This window comes from Myotis yumanensis, unplaced genomic scaffold (genome assembly GCF_028538775.1).
Source record: "Myotis yumanensis isolate MYYU_CA2020_CCGP unplaced genomic scaffold, mMyoYum1.0.hap1 SCAF_12, whole genome shotgun sequence".
Lineage (NCBI taxonomy): Eukaryota > Metazoa > Chordata > Mammalia > Chiroptera > Vespertilionidae > Myotis > Myotis yumanensis.
Genome location: NW_027223763.1, coordinates 43890802 through 43914981, shown reverse-complemented (window position 1 = coordinate 43914981; position 24180 = coordinate 43890802). Strand labels below are relative to the sequence as shown.

At 44.2% G+C, this 24180-nt stretch overlaps 1 protein-coding gene and 1 long non-coding RNA gene across 5 annotated transcripts in view; one reads left to right on the top strand and one right to left on the bottom strand.

Annotated features, from left to right (window-relative positions):
- Window positions 1-13982: 13982 nt before the first annotated feature.
- On the bottom strand, window positions 13983-20323 carry LOC139021211 (uncharacterized). Of its 2 annotated transcripts, none has more exons than XR_011473411.1 (3): window positions 19842-20323; window positions 18513-18624; window positions 13983-17538 (listed from the first exon to the last, which is right to left on the bottom strand). It is a non-coding gene; the product is annotated as an uncharacterized lncRNA (long non-coding RNA). The 2 variants fall into 2 exon arrangements; XR_011473410.1 differs by lacking the exon at window positions 19842-20323 and adding an exon at window positions 19255-19831.
- Window positions 20324-20467: 144 nt separating this feature from the next.
- The window catches only part of PIP5K1B (phosphatidylinositol-4-phosphate 5-kinase type 1 beta), a 284538-nt gene continuing 280825 nt past the window's right edge, over window positions 20468-24180 (top strand). The window contains exon 1 of one of the 3 annotated variants that reach the window (XM_070431542.1): window positions 20468-20864. The gene's annotated coding sequence lies outside the window, so the exon portion shown is untranslated. The remainder of the gene's footprint in view (window positions 20865-24180) is intronic. The other 2 variants (XM_070431543.1, XM_070431544.1) reach the window with 2 other exon arrangements.

Below are 24180 nucleotides of genomic sequence, written 5' to 3'. Positions count from 1 at the left end.
GGGCTGAGCAGGAGGATTACAGCGAGAACCTACTTTACTTACGGTTGAACTTAGAAGTTGCCCTTCAAACTGAGCATATTGACAAGAAAGAGCTAACCCTGGAAAGAGCAGGGGGAAGCATTCCAGAAAGTGGGAGTAGCCTTTACACAAGCCTGCTGGGCAATGCAGGGAAGAGGCCAGTGCAAATGGCCCTGGTGGCTGAGAGCTGCAAGAGGAAAGTGGGAAAGATTTGAATGTCTCCCTAAATGCCCTGGGGAGGGTTTACCGGGAAAAGGACCTGGGTGAAATGCTGCCGCTGTCCACAGCCCACAACACGTCATGGGCCGTAGCAGCGTGACTGCCTGTAGAAGAGGCATTTCCCACACTGGCGACAGATGATTATGAATCTAAATAGCAGCGAAGGGCATTAAACACTCCTTTGGAGCCCTGCAACACTTCATACCTTATGCTGGGGAGTCGTTTACTCCTGCTCTTGACATGTTTGGGTGGCAGATTCGATTGCTCTGAAGCAGAGCTTCTCTGATCTCACTGTGACCTGACGTGTAAGTCGGGAAGGCTGGGCCACTATCAGACCACATAAGAGAGGCTCACATGCAAGAGTAGCGTCTACTAGTACAAACTGGAGTGGCGCTAGCAGACCTATAAACAATATTTTGAGAAACTAAATGGATTTTAAAAGGAGGTAGGTTTCTCTGCCACTTAGTGACAGCTATTGTTGTTGTTTTCAGCATAGAGCTTAGCGGTTAGTGGGTACTAGCTGGATGGCTGGCTGGCCGAATGAATATTCGAATAAACTAGGCACAAATGGGGAGGCTGCTTGGAGTGATAGAAGGCAGTTTGACCCTAGGGGCAGCCAGACCTTGCTGCGCTGGGGTTCTGGGAACCTCCGCTTTTCCGTCTGTACTGCAGGAACGATGAGGCCTGTCTGGGAGGCTGGATGAAGTTAGCAGATCATGTATTGAAGCATCTGGCATACTAATTAGCATTGATCTTTGGTTGCTATTTTTATTATCATCATTCGGTTTCCCTACTTGGTGCCTTCGCTTTCATTCATCTTCTAAGTCACCCAGTTGGGATTCTATCCTGTCCCTTCTTGTTGTACTCATCTCTGCCATCTCCTGCCCTCCCCCTTCTCAGCCCACAAACCCCCCCTCATTCCTCAGGCCCCCCAACATCCCTGCCATTTCTCCAAATAAGCCGGATTCCCTGACAGTTCCTTCCTGTCTAGAACCCCCCTTTCCTTCTTTCTTCACCTTCTCATCTTTCAAGAGTAGATGACAGAGGCCTAACATTTGAGTCTTGAATGAAAACAAGGAAGCAAAACCACTGAAGCCTCCTTCCCCATCCTATTTACCGAAGGGACTGCTGTGCGTCTCCGGTTACCTAAGATATTTTCATGATCAGTGACTTCCTGCATAGTCACATTAAGTTTGGTTATTTTTCAGATTCTTCCTCATCAAGCCGTGTTTCAGAGCCTATAGTTACAGAAGAGAAAAAAAATATTGTTTCTGGGAAATAGGAGGGATCCCTGGTTCATGTTGGGGCAACATGATTCTATGAGTCACTCCCTTTGTGAATCGGAGACCCATCAATAGTAAATTGATTTGGTGCGCTCACCTGCTCACAGTACTAGTAAACAAGTAGGTGTGAAGCTTTAAGAGCCAGAGAAATGCACTTCAGTTTGTAAAAAGGAAAGGGTTTAGTCAAATAATAAACACTGGATTATTGGGCTTATGAATGAAGCCAAGGAGAGGTGGTCCAGGAAAGGGGTTTCCTAGACAGCAATGGAAGCAGGAAGCCCTCCTTCCTCTCGGTCTCAGGGCCCTGGAGCTCTCCAACGTGGTCCTCTGTGTGTTTGCTCTTTGAGGCAGAAGATTTGTAACTCATCCAGTAAAAAAAAAAAAAAATCCCCTTTTTTCCTTTCCTTTAAGATAGGAATGGGAATCATGCCAATAACAGGGAAATTAAATGACAGTAAGTGTACTGAGTACTTAACAGAGACCTCAGGACCTCTTCTCCCACTGGGCTTCCAGAATATTGGTGGCCAGACATTTACCCGATAGACAGGAGATTCTAAGCCTCTTCTCACTGGGGAATCTGGCCAGCCCAGGAGGAATGAATCTATGAGACCCGGGAGCAGTGGTTCTCAACCTTCTGGCCCTTTAAATACAGTTCCTCATGTTGTGACCCAACCATAAAATTATTTTCGTTGCTAGTTCATAACTGTAATGTTGCTACTGTTATGAATTGTAATGTAAATATCTGATATGCAGGATGGTCTTAGGCGACCCCGGTGAAAGGGTCGTTCGACCGCCAAAGGGGTCGCGACCCACAGGTTGAGAACCGCTGCTAGAGAGCTGCTCAGAGGTAACAAGCACTACACCCACTCACAGATATTCCAGTCAGCATTGTAGCCCCCCCGTTCTTCATCATGAGCAGCCAGCCAAGATCATCAGACAACCTAGAGAAGCCTCCAATGAGCAAAACAAACCAATAAAAACAGAACTAGGAAGAAGCAGGCTGTTTAGGGAGGAAAAAAATGTCATCTCCATAAGCTATATACCTACCTGCAGAGAGAGAGGATGTTGCATCGGTGAAACCAGCACAGGATGCTAGCATAAAGGAAATTTAGAAAACAAAAAGAGCTTTTGGGAGAAGAGCTTTTCAGAGCAGAAATAAAAGTAATTCAAAAGTAGGCTTAGAATATAAATCTGAGAAAACCTCCCCGACAGTAGAGCAAAATGACGAGGAGAGAAAAAGATAAAAAACTAGAGGAGAAGTCCAGAAAGTTCAGCACTGAATGAGGGGAAATAAAATCATTGATGAAATAATTCAATTAAAAACTCCAGACTGAAAGTGATGGGTTGCCGGATTCAAAGGATTCACAGAATAAGGAATGAGAATAGACCCCATGTTCACTGTTAACATGTCAGGTCTCCCGAAGTTGATCTACAGGTTCAAAACAATCCTAATCAAAATCTTGGCAGGATTTTTTTTGGTAAATGTCAGCAAGCTGATTCTAAAACGGATATGAGATGACAAAGGAATTAGAACAGTCGCTACATTTTTTAAAAAGGGGAACAAAATGAGTTGTCATGACACCTGATTTCAAAAATTGCTATAAAGCTCCAGTAATCAGACAGTGTCAATTTTGCTCATTGAGAAATTTTTCAGGAAGCAGGTACTCATTTCAATTATAGAAATACTTATAGAGTTCCTGTCCATTAATTCACTTATTCAATAAATGTATTGAGCAACTACTATATGCCAGGAACTAGTTTAGCTACGGGAGATATAGCAGAGAGGTTAAAAAGAAAAAAAAGATCCCTACTGCAATGGAGAAGAGAAACAACAGATAAATAGTGTGGTAATGGCAAAAGATAGACATGTAGATCAATGGAACAGAACAGAGAGACCAGAAATAGACCCACACATATATGTCAATTGATTTTTGACAAAGATGCAAAGGCAATAGAGAAAGTTTTTTCAACAAATAGTGTTGAAACAACTGGCAGCTACGTGCAGAAAAAAAACATGAACGTTGACTCATATCCTGTATTATATACAAAAATTAACTAAAAATGTGTAATAGGCCTAATCTAAAAATATAAAATTTCTAGAAGATAACATTTTTAATCCATATGACCCTAGGTTAAGCAAAGATTTCTTAGATATGTTGCCAGAAACATAATCCATAAAAGAACAAACTGATGAATCTGGCTTCATCAACATCAATTACTTCTGCTCTGTAAAAAACACTTCAAAAAAATAAAAGACAAGCTAAGAGAAAATGTTTGCAAATTGCATATCCAACAATGTTATACTAGAGGCCCGGCCTGCACCCTCTTGCAGTCCAGGAGTCCTCTGGGGATGTCCAATGAATGAGGGACTCCCAGAGGGAGCAGGCCTAAGCTATCAGTTGGATATCCTTAATGCTGCCGCGGAGGCAGGAGAGGCTCTTGCCACCTCAGCTCGCTCGACAGCCCTGAGCCCAGCTTCTGGCTGAGCGGCGCTCCCCCTGTGGGAACACACTGACCACCAAGGGCAGCTCCTGTGTTGAGCATCTGCCCCCTGGTGGTCAGTGCACATCATAGTGACTGGTTGTTCCACCATTTGGTCAATTTTCATATTAGCCTTTTATCATATAGGAAAATATTACATATATATAGAGTATATATATATATATATATATATATATATATATATATATATTTACACTCAATAATAAGAAAGAAAACCCAATTTTTAAAGTGGCCAAAAAATTTGAACAGATACTTGATCAAAGAATATATATGCATGGAAAATAATCAAATGGAAAGATGCTTCTCACATTTTAGGGAAATGCAAAAGAAAACTATAGTGAAATATAATTTTATATACACCAAATTGTAAATATAAGTTTGACAACTCCAAGTGGCATGGAAGACGTGGAGAAGCTGGAACTCTCCTGGCCAATTGATAGGAATATAAATGGGAATGATTTCTTTAGTATGTAATTTGGTACAAATCTAGTTAGGTTGAAGATTCATATACCACATGACCCAGAAATTCCACTGCTAGATAGATTGAGATAAACTCTGAACATGTGCACTAGAAAAGAAATGCGTACCAGAATGTTAAATACAGCTTTGTGTAGTAAGGGGGGTGTAGACAATGTCCATCAACAGGAGAATAGATAAATTATGGTTTCTTACACAATGGCATACAATGTAGCAGGGATTAGCACACTATTGCCCATGGGGGAAACCCAGCTCAATGCCCATTTGTGTAAATACATCTTCATTGAAACCTAGCCACTATCATTCCTTTACATACTGTCTATGGCAACTCCCATGCCATAATGAATCATCATTGAGTAGTTGCAACAGAGACTGTATGGCCCACAAAGCCTAAAATATTGATCAGCTTTTATAAGAAAAATTTTCTGATGCCTACTATACAACAACACAAAGAAATGAGTCAGAGGTACATATATCATATCAGTCAGGGTTCACCCAGAGAAATAGAACCAGTGGAGGATATATGGTAGGAGGTTTATTGCAAGGACTTGATATAAATGTCTGTGGTCCTGGAGAGGCAAGTCTGAAATCCATAAGGCAGGCCCGCAGGAAGGGCAGGCTGGGACTGTCAAGCAGGAGCTGAAGCCATATCTACAATCAGAATTTCTTTCTTCAAAGAAACTTGAGCTCTATTCTTAATGCCTTTAACTGATTGAATAAAATCCATTCGAATGATCTAAGATAATTTCCTTGACTTAAAGTCAATTGATTATAGACTTTAATCACACCTCCAAAATACCGTCACAGCAACACCTAGGTTAGTGTTTCACTGGATATCTGGGAACTGTAGCATCGCCATATCGATGCATAAAACTGACCACCACATGTATCAACAAAGACAAATCTTGTAAATGGAATGCTGAACAACAAGAAAAAGTTGCAAAATGTTATTATGTGAGGTATGACAACCTTTATATAAAGGCTGAAAACAAGCAAAACAATTTAATGAAGTTGATGGATTCATGGCTATATAAAACCATGCAGAGGAAATGATAAATGGCTGCTTTATGATGCTGACTGCCACTGTGGAAGAGAGGAAGGAATGGAATTGGGGTTGGGTATACTCTATCTGTAATTATTTTTTAAGACAAGGGACTCCAAAGTAAGTGAGACATGTACAAATTTTATTAAACTTAACTCTGACATTGCAATTGTTTGCTGTATTCTTGTATTTATGTTTGCAATATTTTACAATAATTTTTTAAAATATATATTTTTTTGATTTCAGAGAGGAAGGGGGAGAGAGAGAGAGAGAGAGAGAGAGAGAGAGAGAGAGAAACATCAATGATGAGAGAGAATCATTGATTGGCTGCCTCCTGCCTGCCCCCACTGGGGACTGTACTCACAACCCAGGCATGTGCCCTGACTGGGAATTGAACTGTGACTTCCTGGTTCATAGGTCGACACTCAACCACTGAGCCATGCTAGTCAGACCACAATAACTTTTTAAAATTGCAATGAATGCCCTCTTTTGGACAAGCCTAAAAGGCATATTCACACTGGACAGTCAACTCTGAATCAGAACCACATGGATAAGACCAGAGAGTAGAAGCTTCTTTTTAAAAATCTCAATGCCAAACACCCTTTTCGTAGCAGCTTGAGGGGGTTTTCATGGATCTGTATTTCAGGGAATGAGTCCCACCTCCTGGGAGCCACGCCTGGAAAATCACAGTGATCACTGTGCTCAGCGGAGACCATGGATCAGGGTGTGAGTCATTCTTACTAAGCCCTGACCTTGGCTGACCTCCACAGTGTCAAGGTCTGCAGCTAAACAGAACTCCTGACTTAAGGAGCTGGAGATAAAGAGGTGGGTGACTGATCACATGACACGTGGCTGCTGATGGAATGAGAGGTGTCAAACCTCCCCAGGGGCTCTCCCCAGGGCCTACATATGCTTTCATATACTAAGGGACACAGCACTGACTCTTCCTGAAGAATGTCAGATGACTTCTGATTTAAGAACTGGTTATACTTATACCCAGGTCCGGAGATTGCAGAAACTGACTAACTGACATTCCATACGGCATACGAACATAAGTCTTTTTGCAAATTAACTCTTCCTTTTTACATTTAAAAAGAATACATGGTCTATGTAAAAATGGAATATCTGAAAAACTAGAGAGAGGAAAACAAAAGTCTCCCAAGAATCTTTCTACTCCGAGTTATTGGTGGCTTTATTTCAGTATTTTTTGGGTCATATATGTATATATTTTTCCTATAGTTAGTTTCATCTTTTCAACAATGGTTATTGAGCACCTAGCATGTGCCAGGCTTTTTTCCCAGGTGCTAGAACCTATATAAATGAACAAAACAGTCATAATCCCTGCCCCTATGAAGCTAACAATGAGGAGAGGTAGACCAACCACAGAAAAGTGAATGCACAAGAGAAATTTAGTCAATATGTGACAAATAAAGGGTAAAGTAAGACCTAACAATACTGAAGACTTTGTAATGTGCTGTTCTAAGCCCTTTATCTTATATATATGAAAACACTGAGTAGCGCTGGTGTGTGTGTGTGTGTGTGTGTGCGCGCGCGCACACACACTAGAGGGAAGGTGGTGACCAAAAATCTCTCAGCACAATGGTCAGGAAAGACCTCTTGCAGAAATGAGATGGAAGAGTCAAGGTTCACATGAACAGAGAAAACAGCTGGGGGAAGATCCAGGTTACAAGCCTTTCCAGCCAAAGGGACAGAAAGCTTAAATTCCCGAGCATGAGGTAGTTTAGCATGTTCATGAAACAGAAAGAAATAGACCAGTATGACTGAGACCTTAAGCAGCCAGGGGCAGAGTGGTCTGCAATGACACAGAAGACGTGTGCACTGTGGTCCCAGCATGCGGGGCCTTGAAGGCCACAGTGAGGAGTTGGCTTTAATTCTAAGACAGAGGAACGCTTTTGGGAGCCTAAGCAGCAGTGTGATAGCCATTGTTTTAAAGATCACACACACCGTGTTTGGCAAACGGACTTTAAGGAGGCAAGAGCCGCAGCAAGGAGCCTGGTTAACAGGTGCAGTGGTCATCTAAGCAAGAGGCGATGGCCTGGGGCCAGGGCGGTGGCAGGAGAGATGAGCAGAAGTGGAGAGAGTTAGGGTTTTGTTGAAGTGAGATGGTCGTTACAGTTCTATGTAAGCTTTGTTCATTTTGCTTAATTTTTTAAAATAAAAAGGATTTGAAAAATTCTTATAGAACATAATTTAATATGTATATCAGCCATAATTCCGGATCCCCACTGTGGAGAAGAAGCAGGGAAATCTAAGAGTGATGCATTCTGAGGAAGTGGAAGAGTGCCCCCAGGACTGTCATCCTTGTGGTGAAAATGAACTCTACAGCAGCAGGCAACATTTTTCCAGCGGCTTCATTCTCTCGCCATCACAACCCCTATTTTTAAAAACAATATTTTTTTTTGATTTTAGAGAGGAAGAGAGAGGGGGAGAGAGAAACATCAATGATGAGAAAGAATCCTTGATCAGCTGCCATCCACTACTGGGGATTGAGCCCACAACATGTGCATGTGCTCTGACCACAGAATTGAACCGTGATCTCCTGGTTCATAGGTTGATGCTCAACCACTGAGCCACGCCAGCAGGACCTAACCCCTATTTTTTACCTATAGGTAAAGGTCTGAGCTTTTGTTACAGCCGCTACTTGAGGAATAATTGAGATGGTTCACTGACACCCTCTCCTGTGCCTGTCTTGCCAACATCTTATAGACAGAGATTGAAACTTGGGGGCCTAGCCGGTTTGGCATAGTGGATAGAGCGTTGGCCTGTGGACTGAAGGGTCCTGGGTTCGATTCTGGTCAAGGGCATATGCCCTGGTTTCAGGCTCAATCCCCAGTAGAAGGAATGCAGAAAGCAGCCAATCGATGATTCTCTCCTATCATTGATGTTTCTCTTCTCTCTCTCTCTCTCTCTCTCTCTCTTTCTCTCTCTCTCTCTCTTCCTCTCTGAAATCAATAAAAAATATTTTAAAAAAAAGAAAAGAAAAGAAACTTTGGGGCCCTCTTTGCTAAAACTCCATCCACTCTCACGTCCATGGAAAGCTGAAGGCGGCTGCAATTGTGTTTTACCCAAGACTGAAAAGCCCGCATTATTGATTGCTATGCAGAAGCCATAATTAAGCAGAGTAGGCGGCAGTCTTCTGTCGATAGGGCTTGGCATTCCATTTATTTGAATGTCTCCCATGCAGCTTATTGTTGAAATATCTAAGATCTACCCCCTTCCAGTTAATAAATGGTTCCTAAAATTAAAAAGTTATACAAGAGACATGAATATATATTTTTAAAGTTATAAAAGTAAAAACTATCACAAAAATAAGAAATCACCAAAAAATGGGAGGCAGAAACGTGAGGATTTTGCACACAGTAAACTGTGTTTGTTAATTTCCTTCTCTTTCAGAGTAGAATGTCAGAGTAGAATATGCTTTTTAAGAAAAGTATAACTATATTATTTAACCTTAAAACAAGAGCCACCAGAAGAACAAAAAACCCAGAAACTTTTAAAAAGTGCTCTTTTCTGAGACTAGAACCAGATGTTGGATGGTGAGTGGGAAGGGAACTCTTACTTTTAATTGTAGACTCTTTTATAAGATTTGAATTTTTTTGAGATGGACATGTTATGTATTCGCTGTTTAAAAACAACTCCTTTATTGAGATTGATTGATATACCATTCAATTCACTCATTTGAAATGTACAATTCCGTATTTTTCAGTATATATAGAGTTGTACATTCATTATTGCTCTCAATTTTAGAAAATTTTCATCATCTCCCCCTAAAAGCCAGTACCCATTAGTAGTTACTCCCCATTTCCTCAGCAAGGGTTCCTCTTCTCAGTCATAGGCAACCACTAATCTATTTTCTGTCTTTATATATTTGCCCATTCTGGGCAGTTCATATAAGTGAAATCATATAACATGTGGCCTTTTTCAGTTAGCATAATGTTTTCAAGATTCATCCATGGAGTAGCATGTATCAGTACTTACTCATTTTTATTGCTGAATGACATTCCATTATAGGGATATGCTACATTTTATTTATCCATCCATCAGTTATTAGAGATTTGGCTTGTGTTGTTTTGTTGTTGTTGTTTCCCCTTTATTTATTTATTTTTATTTTTGGGCTATTGTGAATAGTGCTGCTATGAACATTTGTGTCCAAGTTGTCATGTGAATATATGTTTTCATTTCTCTTGGGCAAATACCTAGCAATGAACTTGTTGGGTCATATGGTAACTCCATGTATAGCCTTTTGAGGAACAGTTAGACAGTTTTCCAAAAGATTTTATATTCCCAACAGCACAGTATGAAGGCTCCAGTGTCTCCACATCCTCACCAACACTTGGTTTTATGTCTTTCTAATTTTAGCCACCTTAGTGGGTGTGAAGTGGTATCTCACTGTGATTTTGATTTGCATTCTTTAATGCAGTGGTTCTCAACCTGTGGGTCGAGACCCCTTTGGTGGTCGAACGACCCTTTCACCGGGGTCGCCTAAGACCATCCTGCATATCAGATATTTACATTACGATTCATAACAGTAGCAACATTACAGTTATGAAGTAGCAACGAAAATAATTTTGTGGTTGGGTCACAACATGAGGAACTGTATTTAAAGGGCCAGAAGGTTGAGAACCACTGCTGTAGTGGCTGGCGATGTTGAGTTCTGTTTCATGTGCTTATCATCTATTTGTATATCTTCTTTGGAGACATATCTATTCAGATTCTTTGCCCTACATACATGTTATTTTAACCTAAAAAAATAATATAAAATGTTTTAACACGTAGTAAGCAAATACCAAATGTTGGAGGTGGCAGTCTCTGGGTAAAGGAAATTAAGTAATTTCTTCTGCCTTCATAAAATTTTCTAAATTCTTATATCATACATAAATTTTTGTCATCATTAAATGTTAACATATTTCCTCAATTGTTTATCATTTCCTGATTTGAAAAGTTAGCACAACACTAATCTGAAAGGCAACAATAGCTAACGTTTTAGCAGTTTCCCTAAGGACATTTTTCTAGACTTGCTGTACTTTTTTGAGATCGTACTATATGCTCAAGTTCAAATTACGCCTTTTATTATTATCATGATATCATGAACAAGCCCCCACATATTAAACAAACCTCTCTAACCATTTTTCTTAAAGTCTCTAGAAACACCGCTGTATTTCTCAGTGTGAAGAATGGTCACAATAGAGGACTTCTCTCTTACACTCACTACTTTAGAATTAAGGGAAAATATTAAGTTACACACACATATACACAATGTCCTCAGCCAATGGAAAGTACAAACCAAGGAGAGACAGTAGAACATGGAGAGGATGTAGCCTGGTCCATTGCTTCTCCTCCTACCCCCCACCCTACCCAACCCCTTACATAGAAAAAGATGGAGTGGAGTCTATTGCAGTAAGAAAAAACTGGGTGGTTCTCCAACATTTCTAACTTACATCTTCATGGTGTGACTTTGCCTTTTGGGTTGAAGTGTCTGTAAATTCCCACAGTAACCCCAACTTCTATATTTTTCTTATAGGGTATTTGTGCTAGGAAAAACCACATGCCTCTTGCTCGCTCGTCCTCCTTTCTTCCCCTCATTATAACTTTTCTCCTGCGATCACCTGCGCCAACAGCAACGGGTAGCTGCAGGTGGAGCTTGGACTTACGTGTCTCTTCCCCTCAAAGGCGCCAGAGTGTCTAGTATATAGCAGAAGCTGGTTGCGTGGATTCTGTCTCCTCCCAGGATGGTGCAAGCAATGGCGCTCTCCTGATGGCAGAGGCCCTGGAAGACCCTTCTTTTTACACTTGCCTCAAGTGTTCAGTTTTCTAACTATATAGGCAGTTGACTCCTTATGCTTTCTCTTGTGTCCACAGACACTCGAAAGACAACAATGCCACCCAGAACGCCACACACACGATGGGCTGAAATTCTGTTCTGGAGGTAACTCCCAGATACAAGCTCAGGAGACTGATCTGACTACTAAAGACTTTCCCTCCTGAGTCTCCAATCAGAGCTGTTCAAGAATAAACCTAAGATGACGTACGTGTCTTCAATGTAGACATTAGGCAGAGAATACAGTGCTCACCATACTAGGCTCTCCCCTCCTCCTCTGGCACAGCGATTATACATACATCTCCACACTCCCTGCTGTCCGCTGGGGCCATGGCTGAGTTCTGGCCAGTGGAAAACAGGTGGAGATGATATTTGGCATGTCCATACCAGGCATCTTAAATTTTTTGCTTTCTCCCAGTTCATAAGGGATTTTGGAGGCTAAATGTTAAAAACAATGGCGCCAAAGATGGAAGAAGCCAGGGTCCCGGAATGACTGCCTGAAGTCGACCTGATCACCAAACCACGTCGAATAAGAGATGAACCTCTACTGCAGTGGTTCTCAACCTTGGCTGCACATTAGAATCACCTGGGAATCCTTTTAAAAATCCTGATTTCTGGGCCTCATCCTCCGGAAATTCTGTTTCGTTGTTACTAATGTTGTGGCCTCACCCCATAACAAAGAAACAGAATTTCCGGAGGATGAGGCCCAGAAATCAGGATTTTAAAAGGATTCCCAGGTGATTCTAATGTGCAGCCAAGGTTGAGAACCACTGCTTTACTGTCTTAATTCACTGAGGATTGAGGGTTACGTGTTACATCCGTTTGCATAACATATTTCCTTTTTCTACCCCCAACCCCAGCACAATATTCCAGGTTGCTGGGCCAGCTGGTGGACAATGTCTCTAGAGTGGTGGCAAAATGAAAGCCCAGTTTTGCCAGCAAAGCACAGAAATTCAAATGTGGCCAAGAGGAGAGGCTTGCTAGGAAGGTTCTACCTAAATGGTTTCAAGTCCAGGAAAGCCCCTAAATGTTTAGAGAAGCAAAAGCACAGATCAGTGCTGTCTTCCAGGGGCATTCACGTGCGGAGGTGTCACAGAGGACTTGGGAAACCTTAAAGGGGGCTCCACTGGATGATGAAAGTCAGCGTCCAGTTCTCTTCGCACCCCCTCCCTTCAGACAGCAACACGGAGAAACTCCAAGTCTGGGCTCTGGGAGCTGCTCCTCCATCGGAGCAGAGCTAATCTCGCTCACGGCAAGCACCTGAGCCCTTCCCCACATGGTGACAGGAAGGCATCAGCCACACAGACGTCCTGAGTGGACTGCTATTGCCTCTATTTAGGAAACTTGAGTGTCTTTATTGAATTCATTTCCTTCTTTTCCAGCCTTCCCTGTAGATTCCTTTATTTCTTGGTATTCTTTCTAGATCTGTTTCTCTTTCATTGTGACCCATCTGATGTCAAATGTTTTCACTATTGATAAGAAATTCTTTTAATGTTTTAAAGAGGAAGAAAACAACGGAGTACTTCACATATTAGAACAAAGAAGAGTGTGGTGTGGCAACCCTATGCTGAGGCCTGATGAGCCCAGGGTAGATTCGGCTGCCCCTCTTCTGCTCAAGGGAGTAAGATGGCAGCCCTGGGTTTCACCCCTGGTTCCACGGCTTGTTTTTGCGACTTTAGGTTAAGTTGTCTCAGCACACTGCTCCCCGGGGTATAATAATTGCAATGGATTTTGCAGTTTTTGATTTGAGGAACATTGCTGACTCATTTCTGCCTCCTTCACCTACATCAAGCTTTAAAAACGGCCTCTCCAAACAAAAGGGACTTGCTTTCTCTCATAGGAAGACCTTGACTTTCAGGTTCCTTAACATCCACGGTCAGACTTGCTATAAAAACCGTGTGTCTATATTTTAATGTCTTTAGGATGCTTTCTGAAATAAAGCTTGCTTCTCTGTGCTATACTAACAACTCTCTACTTTTTCCCTTCTCCCTCCCCTCTGTTCTGATACTCTCTCATTTCTTGTTCATTCTTCAAACCAAACACTATTGAGTTTATATTGATTTTTTTTAAAAAATAATTTTTGGGCAAAGTAAAAATTTGTCGTGTGTGTTTCCTTCCATGTCTTGTGTGGATTAGGGTTCAGGATCTGAAAAGAGGAGTTGTACACAAATGAGAGAAAAATGACACGAGATAATTTTGAAATATTGGGGGACCAGGCAGGCAAGTCCAGGACTTCCACTGATGCTCGGGCCGCTCCAATCTTTTATTGATCTGGAGTAGCCCTTAGGTAAGTATCTAAGGAATTAAGTGAAATAAGGTGGGGATGATGCTTCAGCTACCATTATCTAGATTAACTGGGTGGTATCTAGATTAACTGGGTGGTGCACAGCCCTGACCTTTGCTAGGGCTTCAAAGGTTACTAACTTTTGGGGGTCTCCTCTATGCTCAGCTAGTGAAGACAATAAATAGTCTCCGGCAAAAATTCACCTAGAAAAGGTACGTGTGTGAGTCTGTTTCTAATAAGAAAAAAATGTTGAAGAGTAAAGGAGTAACTGAACTCAACAGAAAACATTGTAGAGGCTAGTGGAAATTAGAAGTTTTAATAGCATATGCATTTTTAAGTGTGAAAACAAAACAACATCGAAACGTTTTTAAATCTTAGAATTGCCCCACCCTGACATAAGAATTTTAATTTTTAATTGTTTTCCTTCAGGAGTTGTTCATGTGCCTCTTTTTTCCACATAATTATAATCTCAATGCATATAATTTTATATTTTGGTGAATTTGTTAGGGAAACCTTTTTTAAAGTTCTTTTTTGTATTTTGTAGATGAATTCCAGGTACATTGGAGAACATTTTTAGGGTCAGAGCTGAAAGCCTGCTAACATTGGGTATCCAGATGTCATAGTTTCTGGCTGAAGAATGAGCTAGTCTTGAGAGCTAGAATGACATCAACCTCTGGACAAAGAATGATGAGTTAAGTGAGGCTTGTAGCTGGTAGAGTTGCATGTTTTCTAACTGAAAAATGAAAAACTTAGCAAAAAGTACTTAGGTATTGGGAATTGTTTGAGAAAGGTTGAGATGCGTGTATACCTCTTCTAAGGGGTTCTGAGGCCTTAATATTCAACCTCCTCCAAGTTTTGCTACTGTATGTGTCAAAAGGGGGGTTTAAGAGTCATAGCCTGTTAGGTTTATGACTCTTCAGTGCATCTCACCTAACACCCTCATGATATAGACAGGAATCTGAATCCGAGGATTCTGAAGCTGAGAGAGAATACGGACTTCACTGTTGCAGGGACAGAGGTAGGGTGGGAAAGCAGGTCTTCGAATTTCTAGCTCAGTGCTCTTTCCAATCCTGAGAGGAAGGAGGAACAAAGAAAGGAATAGGGTTAAGAGAGCCCAGCCACTGTGGCTCAGTGGTTGAGCATCAACCCATGAACCAAGAAGTTCCCAGTTCAATTCCTGGTCAGGGCACGTGCCCAGATTGTGGGCTGGGTCCCCAGAGGGGGGCATGCAAGAGGCAGCCAATCGATGTATCTCTCTCATTGACCTTTCTCTCTCTCTTTCTCTTTTAATTCTTTTTTTTTAAGGATTAAGAGAGAAAAGGTGCAGTAGGAAAGTAAAGAAAAGCTAGAGGAAAGGAAGATGGTACAGGGAAGGCATTAGGATGAGGGTTTTAAGCCTTTGCTAACCTGAAGAGCAAAACTGAAATCAGAGAACACTGAGTCCCCTGAAATGAGCATCTCATTTCAGATGTGTATAGGGATATTAGAGGCACATAGGGGAGGCAGCTAAGCAGTGGCTTTCCGGGTCTGCTTAGAAATCCAGTTTCCAGGAAGAGAAGACAGTGTGATGGAAGATGGTCGGGGGCTGCGAAGAACGCAGCCTCTCCTTCCTGGTTCACGTCTGTGGAGGCAATGGTGTCTTTCTTTTTTTTCTTTCATAATTGACATTTTATCAATTGTTTTGAGGATAAGTTCACAGACATTTCCATTTGTACACAATTCTTAACAAACGTACCAAAAACTTAAAGTTACGTAGTTGTGATTTTTTTCTAAATAGTTATTCTGGTGAATTTGCAGCTTAAAATGTGGAGGCTAAATTTCCTTAACGGAGTATCAAGTGCCTAGATCTTCAAATGTTGATACGCTATAACATCAAAGTCCCACTAATTTGCAATGTAATATCATATAAGCTACATGATGAAATCTTCAATCTTTCACAGCACATTAACAAAGTTACCAGGGAAACGACTGCCTCACCAAAGATGTTACAGATGCACAAAATTCTGACAGGGAGAGCCAAGATTGAGGAGGGGTTTTCTTTAGGAAACAATACTGCCAACAACATGGGAATAGACGTAATTTAAAATGTTCAAGACATATTAAATGCACAACTGATGCCATATTGCCATTTAGTATGCTTTGTATTATAGGATATAACAATGACCCCCACCTATGGAATGTTAAGATAATCAAAGCCTCCCATATTCAACATCCCAGTATTTTCTGGTTATACAAAAAAACAAACAAACAAACAAAAAAACAACAACAACAAAAACACCCCCCCCCCCCACCAAAAAAAACAATCAGCAAATGATTTCCTCTTTTAAAAAAAGCATTTACACTACAAAATAGTTGATAAAAATATTCTTCTAGACTGTATAGGAAGGGAGACAGGGACCACTGATAAGACATGGTATTATATGTCTTATAATATGATTAATATGATACTAATCAGACTTGGCTTCTTTCTCTTCTGCTTCACCTGAAGCTAGATTCTCCTCATTTTTAGTTTCTCCATTTCCCACAGGTAGATCTTTAAGTTCTTGGCTAGCCACTTCAGCCTGTTTTTCCCCTATTCCCTTTGTTTGTACTTTTTTGTCTGCAGATTTATCCTTTCCTGCTGCCTTTTTTTTTTCTTTCTTCATTTCCACTTTTGCAGGAGCAGGTATAGCTGACAACCCATGGATCTCTTCCCCGCCCCCTCAGTGGTGTGCTGACCATCCTCTTGGGGAGGGTGGCTGCTGGGCTGGTGCTTGCTGGGTGCCGGAGGGCCAAGGCAGGCCCAGAGCCTTTGCAAGCCTGGGCTGCCTGGCCCCTGCTCCTTCTCCCACCACCCAAGCTGCTTGGAACCGCCACAATGCATGCCTTTCATGTGGATTCTTGAGGATTGTGTCTAGTTGAAGAATAGATACAAGTGACCTACTACAAGTACCCATAGCTGACCAATGCTCCACAAATTCCCCCTGGCAACTCCTTTCTGGATAGTATGGGACTTCAGTTTGCCCTGGAGATGTCACTAAAGAAAAAGTTAAATACACAAACTCAACCTCCCTCACTTCATTGAAAGGTCCAGAAAGGTTTTATAACTGGCCCAAGGTCCCATAGCTTAGAAGAATGTAGCTAATAGGGTATAACCACCACCCCAAAACTTAGCAGGTGAGACAGTCTCCCCAAAATGGCTGTGATAAGGCCCTTTTATTCTTATACACACATGCTTTGCCTCAAACCAAATGTGTGAGTCTATTTCCTCTCCTCTTAAGTCTGGTTGGTCTTGTGACTGCTTTGTCCATAGAATGAAGTGGGTGTTCTAGAACTTCCGAGCTCAGTCCTTAAGAAGACTGGCAGTGTCCATTCCCCCCTGGAAGCCAGCTGCCAGGTAAGAAGTCTGGCCTTCTTGCTGAAAGCACCACGTGCTGTAAGGAAGCCCAACCCTGTGACCTGGAAAGGCAGAGGTCATGCGGCGGCAGACTGAGATGCCTGATGTGTGAATGAAGACTTCTCAGACCTTCCTGCTCAGATGCCAAGTGAGTGACTCTGGCCAGTGCCCAGCTGGGTCCAGTTGACTCAGAGAATTATTAAAAATAGTAAATGGTGGTCTCGGCTACTAGTTTTGGGGTGGTGGTTATGCAGCAATAGATAAACGAAGTGGTGACTTGAAATAGTAACAATGTATTATTTCCAGTGAATATGTCAGTTGGGTGGGCGGTTCTGCTGATCTGGACCAAGCCTGGCCGATCTGATTTGGACTTGCTTGTACCTCTGCAGTCACCTGAGGGCTGTCTGGTCAAGGATGGCCTCAGCAGTGATGACTCAGCTCTGCCCCATGGGGCCTTTCATCCTCCAGTGGGCTTGTTCTCATGGTGATGGCAGGATTCTAAGGAGAGAAGCAGAAATACACAAACATTTTTTTTAAAAAGGACTTTCTCTTTTTTTATATCTTTTAAAAATATGTTTTTTTTATTGATTTCAGAGAGGAAGGGAGAGGGGGAGAGAGAGAGAGAGAGAGAGAAACATCAATGATGAGAGGGAATCATTGATCAGCTGCCTCCTGCACTCCCCACACAACCTACAACCTGGCCATATGCCCTGACCAGGAATCGAACCGTGACCACCTAGTTCATAGGTCGATGCTTAATAACTGAGCCCCGCCAGCGAGGCTGGACTTTTTTCTTTTAAAAAAAGTAGTTTTATATTCACAGCATAAAGGGACTACAAAGTCAGAGGAAAAGGACCTGGATAAAGGAGGTCATTACTTAGGGACATTAATGCTACCAAATCTACTACCAGGAATCTAGGCTTATTCCTTATTGGAGAGTATTGAATAGCATTATTAAGATTTTGGACTAAGATCTGGAAACACTGTAGAAATTATACTTGAAATTAAGTAAAAACAATTAGGTGAGCATTTTCTGATTGTTAAAATGTTTCTAGATTTTCTTGCCAAGTCATTACTGCTAGTGATATTGATCTTGGTTTACTTCCAATAGAGGGTGACTTTCCCCAAATTCTTGTTAATAGATTTAGAGAGAATAGGGAAGAAATATCAGGTTTCACACTATGTGGTTCCTTGTTCCATTAATTAATTCACTGTAATGATGATTTTAAGACTCTTAGAATAGTTGCTTAGTGTCAGTTTCATAGAGTTAGCTCTCTAAGTAGCCAGTGGTCAGTCTGCTTGGTGACGTCTCTCTGGAAACTGAAGGCTGTTGGCATCGATCTGTGCTTTACAGAAAGGAAGCACGCAGGCTCTTCATGGGAAACAAGGGCTGTGTGCATACATGTGTGTGTGCATTTGTACATAATGTGCGAGACCATCTCTGATCCACTGTGATTTAAATTTAATTTTACCTGTGTTCACCCCTCCTGCATTCCCAGGAGACACTGAGAACTGACTTTGCATTTTCACTTTCCTCTCTGGGAAGCGGATTCATTTTCCTCTCCTGGGATTTCAGAGCAGAGTCTGAGGAGAGAGAAGGGGAGACTGGGATTACCATTCCCCAGCCCTGCCTGCCTGCTGTTTATAGCGGTGTGCTGCTGCCCCCTACACAGTGATTCACACCAGGCTGATAAAGGTTCTTTTGATCTGTTCCTCTTTCCTCCACTGCCCCCTCTATCGAGTCCTAATTGAACTTTATTAATCCGGTGTTTATTTCTTGCTCAGAAATTGGGAATCAAGGAACCTGGGTTTTGCCCTTGAGTCACTTAATATCTTTGGGTGTTCGTTTTCTCTTCTGCAAAAGCAGCCACCTGGACTAGAAGTGTGTGGCTGCTCTGAGCTTTGAAGGTTTAGGATGCCAGGATAAAGCCAGACACACTTTACAGGTCTTAACCAAGTGATGCCCTGAAATGTCAGACATATTGGAAGAAGTAAGCTGGAAAAAGACTAAGAATGTGGGTTATTTGTGTTGCCAAGGACTTATTGATCTCCATTCTGAGCTGATATTAAACTATAACACACTTCCTCAATGTGTGTGTGTGTGGGGGGGGGAGTGGGGGGAAGTATAAAAAGATTTCAGAACTGAAAAGAGGGGTTTCACTTGCTGAGAATTTGGGGGAGTATCCTTTTAAACAGAAAGTGATGGTAGCTCACCAAGTCAGCGATTCTGACGATAAGGACTATGAATTGTTGGGCATTCCTCAGGTAGAATGTATCCATCCCCCGTTTTCCACCAGTGGTTTGCAGTTGTTGTTTTAGAGAGGAAGGGAGAGGGAGAGAGAAATGTTGGTGTGATGTGTAAAGAGAACATAGATGATCCTTTGCCTCCCTCACGCGCCTGATGGGAATCGAACCCACAACCTGGGTTTGTGTCCTGACCAGAATCGAACCCGCGACCCGTGGGGACGGTGCTCCAACGTGAGCCACACCAAGCAAGAGTGAAGTGGAAGGAAGTAATGAGGGCTAGAAATACCCCTTGTTTCGGTTCATCTGGGAGAGATCCGCTACCTTCTCGGTTCCTATTGAGTACATTTAGCTACAGCTGCCATGACGGCATTTTTTCCCTAGGAGAGTTCTTTAGATCTGCCCTTTCTGTAGCTAGACTGACGGCAGATGCCCCCACGCCCACTCAGCGCTCTCAGTCGGATTGGATCCCCAACCCCATCGCAGCTCACATGCGCTTCACGCCCCTCCAGCCTCCTCTCCTCTCCGCTAGGACCCCCTCGCCAACTCTTCCCTACCTGTCAAGTAGGTCTTACTTCCTGGGCACACCTGCTGTCCTTAGAAGGGGAGACACCGTCGCCTTGGCATCCTAGCCTGTCCCTTCCAAGCCGAGTCCGGCGGCTAGGCGACCAGGCGTTGCAGAGTTCAACGGCCTGGGGCAGGGGGGAGCCCTATCCCAGCTTGTTTAGCCCGGACGCAGCATTCTGAGAGCCGCGGGGAAGGTCCCGGCTAGCTCTGGAGACTTGGAGGGGTCGGCCAAACCCAGGGGCTCCTGCTGCCCCTGCTATCCATCCTGGGCTCTCGGTCCTGGGCACTCCGTCCTGGGCACCCGGGACACAGAGCCGCGTCCCTATGAAAGGACTCGGCACCCAATCGGACTGCGGCGGAGGCTCCCGCCGCCGCAGCTGCTGCAAACCGGTCTGGTTTCCCTGCAGGGCGTGCGGGATGGAGCAAGGGGGTGGAGAGAAAAGGGGAAGAGCTTGGGCGGCCGGCGGGCGGGGCCTGCAGCCTCCCTGAGCCGCGGCAGTCACCGCGCGGCTCGCTCGCTCCGCGTCTGGCTCCGACTCGGGCGCGTCCTGCGCCGGGACCCGCGCCCCAGCCCGGGGGCGCCGCTGCTCTTCGGACCCGGCCGCGGAGTGCGCGGCGGCGAGACTGCGCGGGCAGGGGAGCTGTTCCGAGAGGCTGGGGCTTCGGTGCCCGCTCGCTGCCGAGTCTGACCAAAGGACTGACTGGCGGGGGAGGAAGGGGAAAGCGGGGACACACACTCGCCGCGGCGCGCGCGCATTGCACACTTGCAGCCGCGCGCCCCCGCCGAGGCGCGTCCGGGGCGAGTTTGGCCCCGCGGCTCGGGCCCCAGCACCTGCGAGCTCGGCGTGCAGCGCCCCGGCCCCGCCCCCGGCCCGCCGACCCCCCCAGCCCCTCGCGCCCCTCGCCCGCACTGCCCTCCCTTCGCCGGGGAAAAGCAACAACACCCCAATAACTTGCAGACTGTGGCGCAACTGGTCTCAACAGCGGAGGCGCCCGAATGCTGCCCGACTGAGGTAAGTTTCATGCGCGTCCGCGGCCCCTCCTCCCTGGACCCTCCTCGGGGGCTCGGGTTCTGGGACTCCGTGTCTCTGACGAATCCCGGCGGCCTCTCTACGCTCCCACTCGGTCCGCGTTGTGCTGGGGGTAGGGTGAAGGCAGTGCGCGTGGCTACCGAGGCGGGACCTTCATTCCACGGGGTCCACGGCGGCGCGCTCCCCGAGGGTACCCACCCGTTAGCCACCCCGGTGACACGGGGCTGCGGTGACACTCCGGGATCATTCTGGGTTCGCCTAAGCAGAGCCCCGTCCCTTTTTCGGGATGACGAGCTGAGTCTGGCAGTAGCAGGAGGCATCTCCCACCACCCTAACTAGCGGCGAACTTGGTAGGCGCCCGGGGATCTCCAGAGGGGCTTTCAAGTCGCTGTTTGGTCGTTTCTGGCACCGGAGCCGGATTGAACAGGTGCGGTACGGTTCCAGCCGAAACGCTGCACCGGACTAATGCGTTTCCTCGGCTTCTCTCCCCCAGGTCCCCAGCCCTGTCAACAGCTGGGGCCGGGGGTGAGGCGGGCGGGGGGGCAGGTGAGAGTGTGGGGGCAACAGAGAGGGAGAAAGACTGGGTTTGATTTGCCAGGCCGGTGCCAGGAGTTGCCGGACCTGAAGACAACAAATGCCCGCTTATCGCTCCATCTATGCAAATGAACCTGGTGTCATTTCTTATCCTCCCTCCCTCCCCCCAGTTTACCTGTCTCATTTGCCCAGCGTGGTTGGGTAGAAATCTGTTCCAGAGAAGTTGTTGGAGTAGGCTGATGCATTCTCTCATCTTATACTGGAGATCAGGGCTCTCCACAAAGCCATGTGAGTTATCCTCATGCTTTTCTATGAGCAGAGGGTTGCAGACCCAAAATACGAAGCCCCTCTCCCTCCCCACGCTCCTGTGACATTCTCAGCCTGCTGGAGGCCCTCGCTGTATGGGGAGCGACTCTTGAGGGAGGCGTTGGGCCTTTGGATGAGTTAGTCTCCTGCGAAGGAGACGCCGTCCCCTGGTCAGCATTGCTGAGGGCAGGTTTGGGGTGCCCCTGTTTCCCCCTCTGGTGAAGATCATCCACCCCGGCTTCTCTCCTGTTCTTTGGAAAGGCTGGAGTTCTGCAGACCAGCGGGGTTGGGGGGGAGGGGGGAAGGGTGGGTTTCATTACCTCTCTAATGGGAAGTAGAGTAGTGTTCCTGGAAGCTTTTGTCAGAGCATTTCCAGCTGAAAGGAGGCCCTGGGGCAAAAACCTTTCTCATCCCACTTCATGCTGGTTGAGTAAGCATCGGACAAGGGCTGGAGCTGAGGGAAGTGGTTCTGTACAGAGTAATGTGAGTGCAGACTGACGGGGACTGATGGGAAAGCTGGTAAGTCTGAGACTGGTGCATAATGATGTCTTTCTTAAGCAGGAAACTATTAAGAACTGAATGATTGAACCGTGTTACATTTTTGTCCACATGAGGCTAGAGGGATTTAATAATAATACCTTAAGTCTGCATCGGTGCCTTACTGCTTGCAAATGCTTTTCAGTGTTCTCATTTAATTTCTGACCCCTTCTGAGAGAAGCAGGGCAAAGACTATTAACCACATATTCATAGGAGGAGCGGGAGGCTCACAGGTACTGGGTCTGCACAAGGTAACAAGTGACTGGAAGTGGAGTCAGTCACAGCAAGGTTTTTTAAAATACCCACATGACCCCCACTCTCACCAGCCGGTGCTGGTTTTGTGCTTGTGTGACATTTTTTATTACAGCGGCCAGAGCTTCTGCATTTATTTTGGTCTGCACAGTCTCACTGTGAATTACCATTCACACTTGACAGATGAGGAGGCTTACACAGGTGATGGGGGTTGTCCGTGGTTCTATGTCTAATCCAGGGAAGTTTGCAAGACTAGAACTCGAGCTCCCGATGCCTACTCCATTGCTTTGTGGATTATGCCATTGTTCCACTTCCGATAGCTCTTAGGACACATCAGAGGTGCTGCAATACCCTAGGGACTGTGACACGTGCCTGCTGGTGACCTGGGTTCTAGTTCTGGCACTGTGTTTGTCTGTGTGACCGGGGCCAAATCATATCACCTTTGAGCCTTCAGTCCCCACATATAAAACATGAGGTCTGTATTGAATTATCCTTCTTTTTCTAGTTTTAGCATTCTATAATGCTTATCAGTGTGTTTGTAATCCAATGGTATCATTTTCTATTGGGGGGGGGGGGAGGCCTTTTAACTGTATTAACCAAGGATTTAACTAGTTCTCTATTTCATCTGTAATTTACTCCTCCCTCCCTTACATCACATACCACTTAATGAAAGGAAAGAAAAATTCCAAGTGTACTTCAGCTCAGCATCTATATTGTTTCGTTTTACTATTTGATTTGAAAATATTCTGAGGGGCTGAACTCCTCTAAAAGACATGTCAGGATTTACTTGAATTCCCCCACCCCACCCCCCCAAAAAAATTCCAGTCAGTCAACTCAGTCCCTTTAGTTGTTTATTTATTTATTTATTTTTAGCTTTGGGGTTTACATACCATAAATACTCAATAAATAGCCGCTGAATGACAGAGGTGAGTGAAGTAACTTTAAAATAATCTCAAGCATCTCATCCCAACACCTGCTGACCCAGAAGATAATTTACCTACACAAGGTGTGTCCCTTGAAGCTAGCAGGGATAGGTCCCCATTGTTGCTCTCCTTCCTGAATACATCACATAAAGAAGAGTTATTCTTACTCCATGTAAACAATAGATTCACGTCCTCTATGCCATGCTCTTTTGCTTGCCTCCCCCCACTTAGTTGTTAGTAATGTGGAGCCTATGAAAGAGTATTTTCTTGAGAGGGAGAAACCAACCACTCTTTTTAATATTTGGGTAAATTTCAGCAGATGCTAATACCAGCTCATGGCTTCAGAAGGGGAACCTAATGAACAAAACCAAACTAGCATCTGTTCCCTTTAAGAATCCTCTTCTCTTTCCACCTCTCCTTACTGAAAAGTGGTGTTTAGGAGAATGATGGCAAAGAAATAGAATGGGTCTTAAATATTATTAACAGAACCAGTCATGGGGGATTGAGGTGATTTCTTCCTGATAGAGAATTCAAGTATTAACTAACTAGTTCAGACACTGGCACCTTTTATGGGTAAGACAGCTGCGGCTTAGAGAGGTGAGATGGCTTGCTCAGTCACACAGATGTTTAGCAGGAGGATCAGGGCTAATGTGGAATTCATAAGAAGGTTCATATTCAAGATTGTGCCTGGGGTTTTTATGGTGAAGGTGCATTTCTTTTAAGAAGACAAAGTTGTCTGTTTTTAT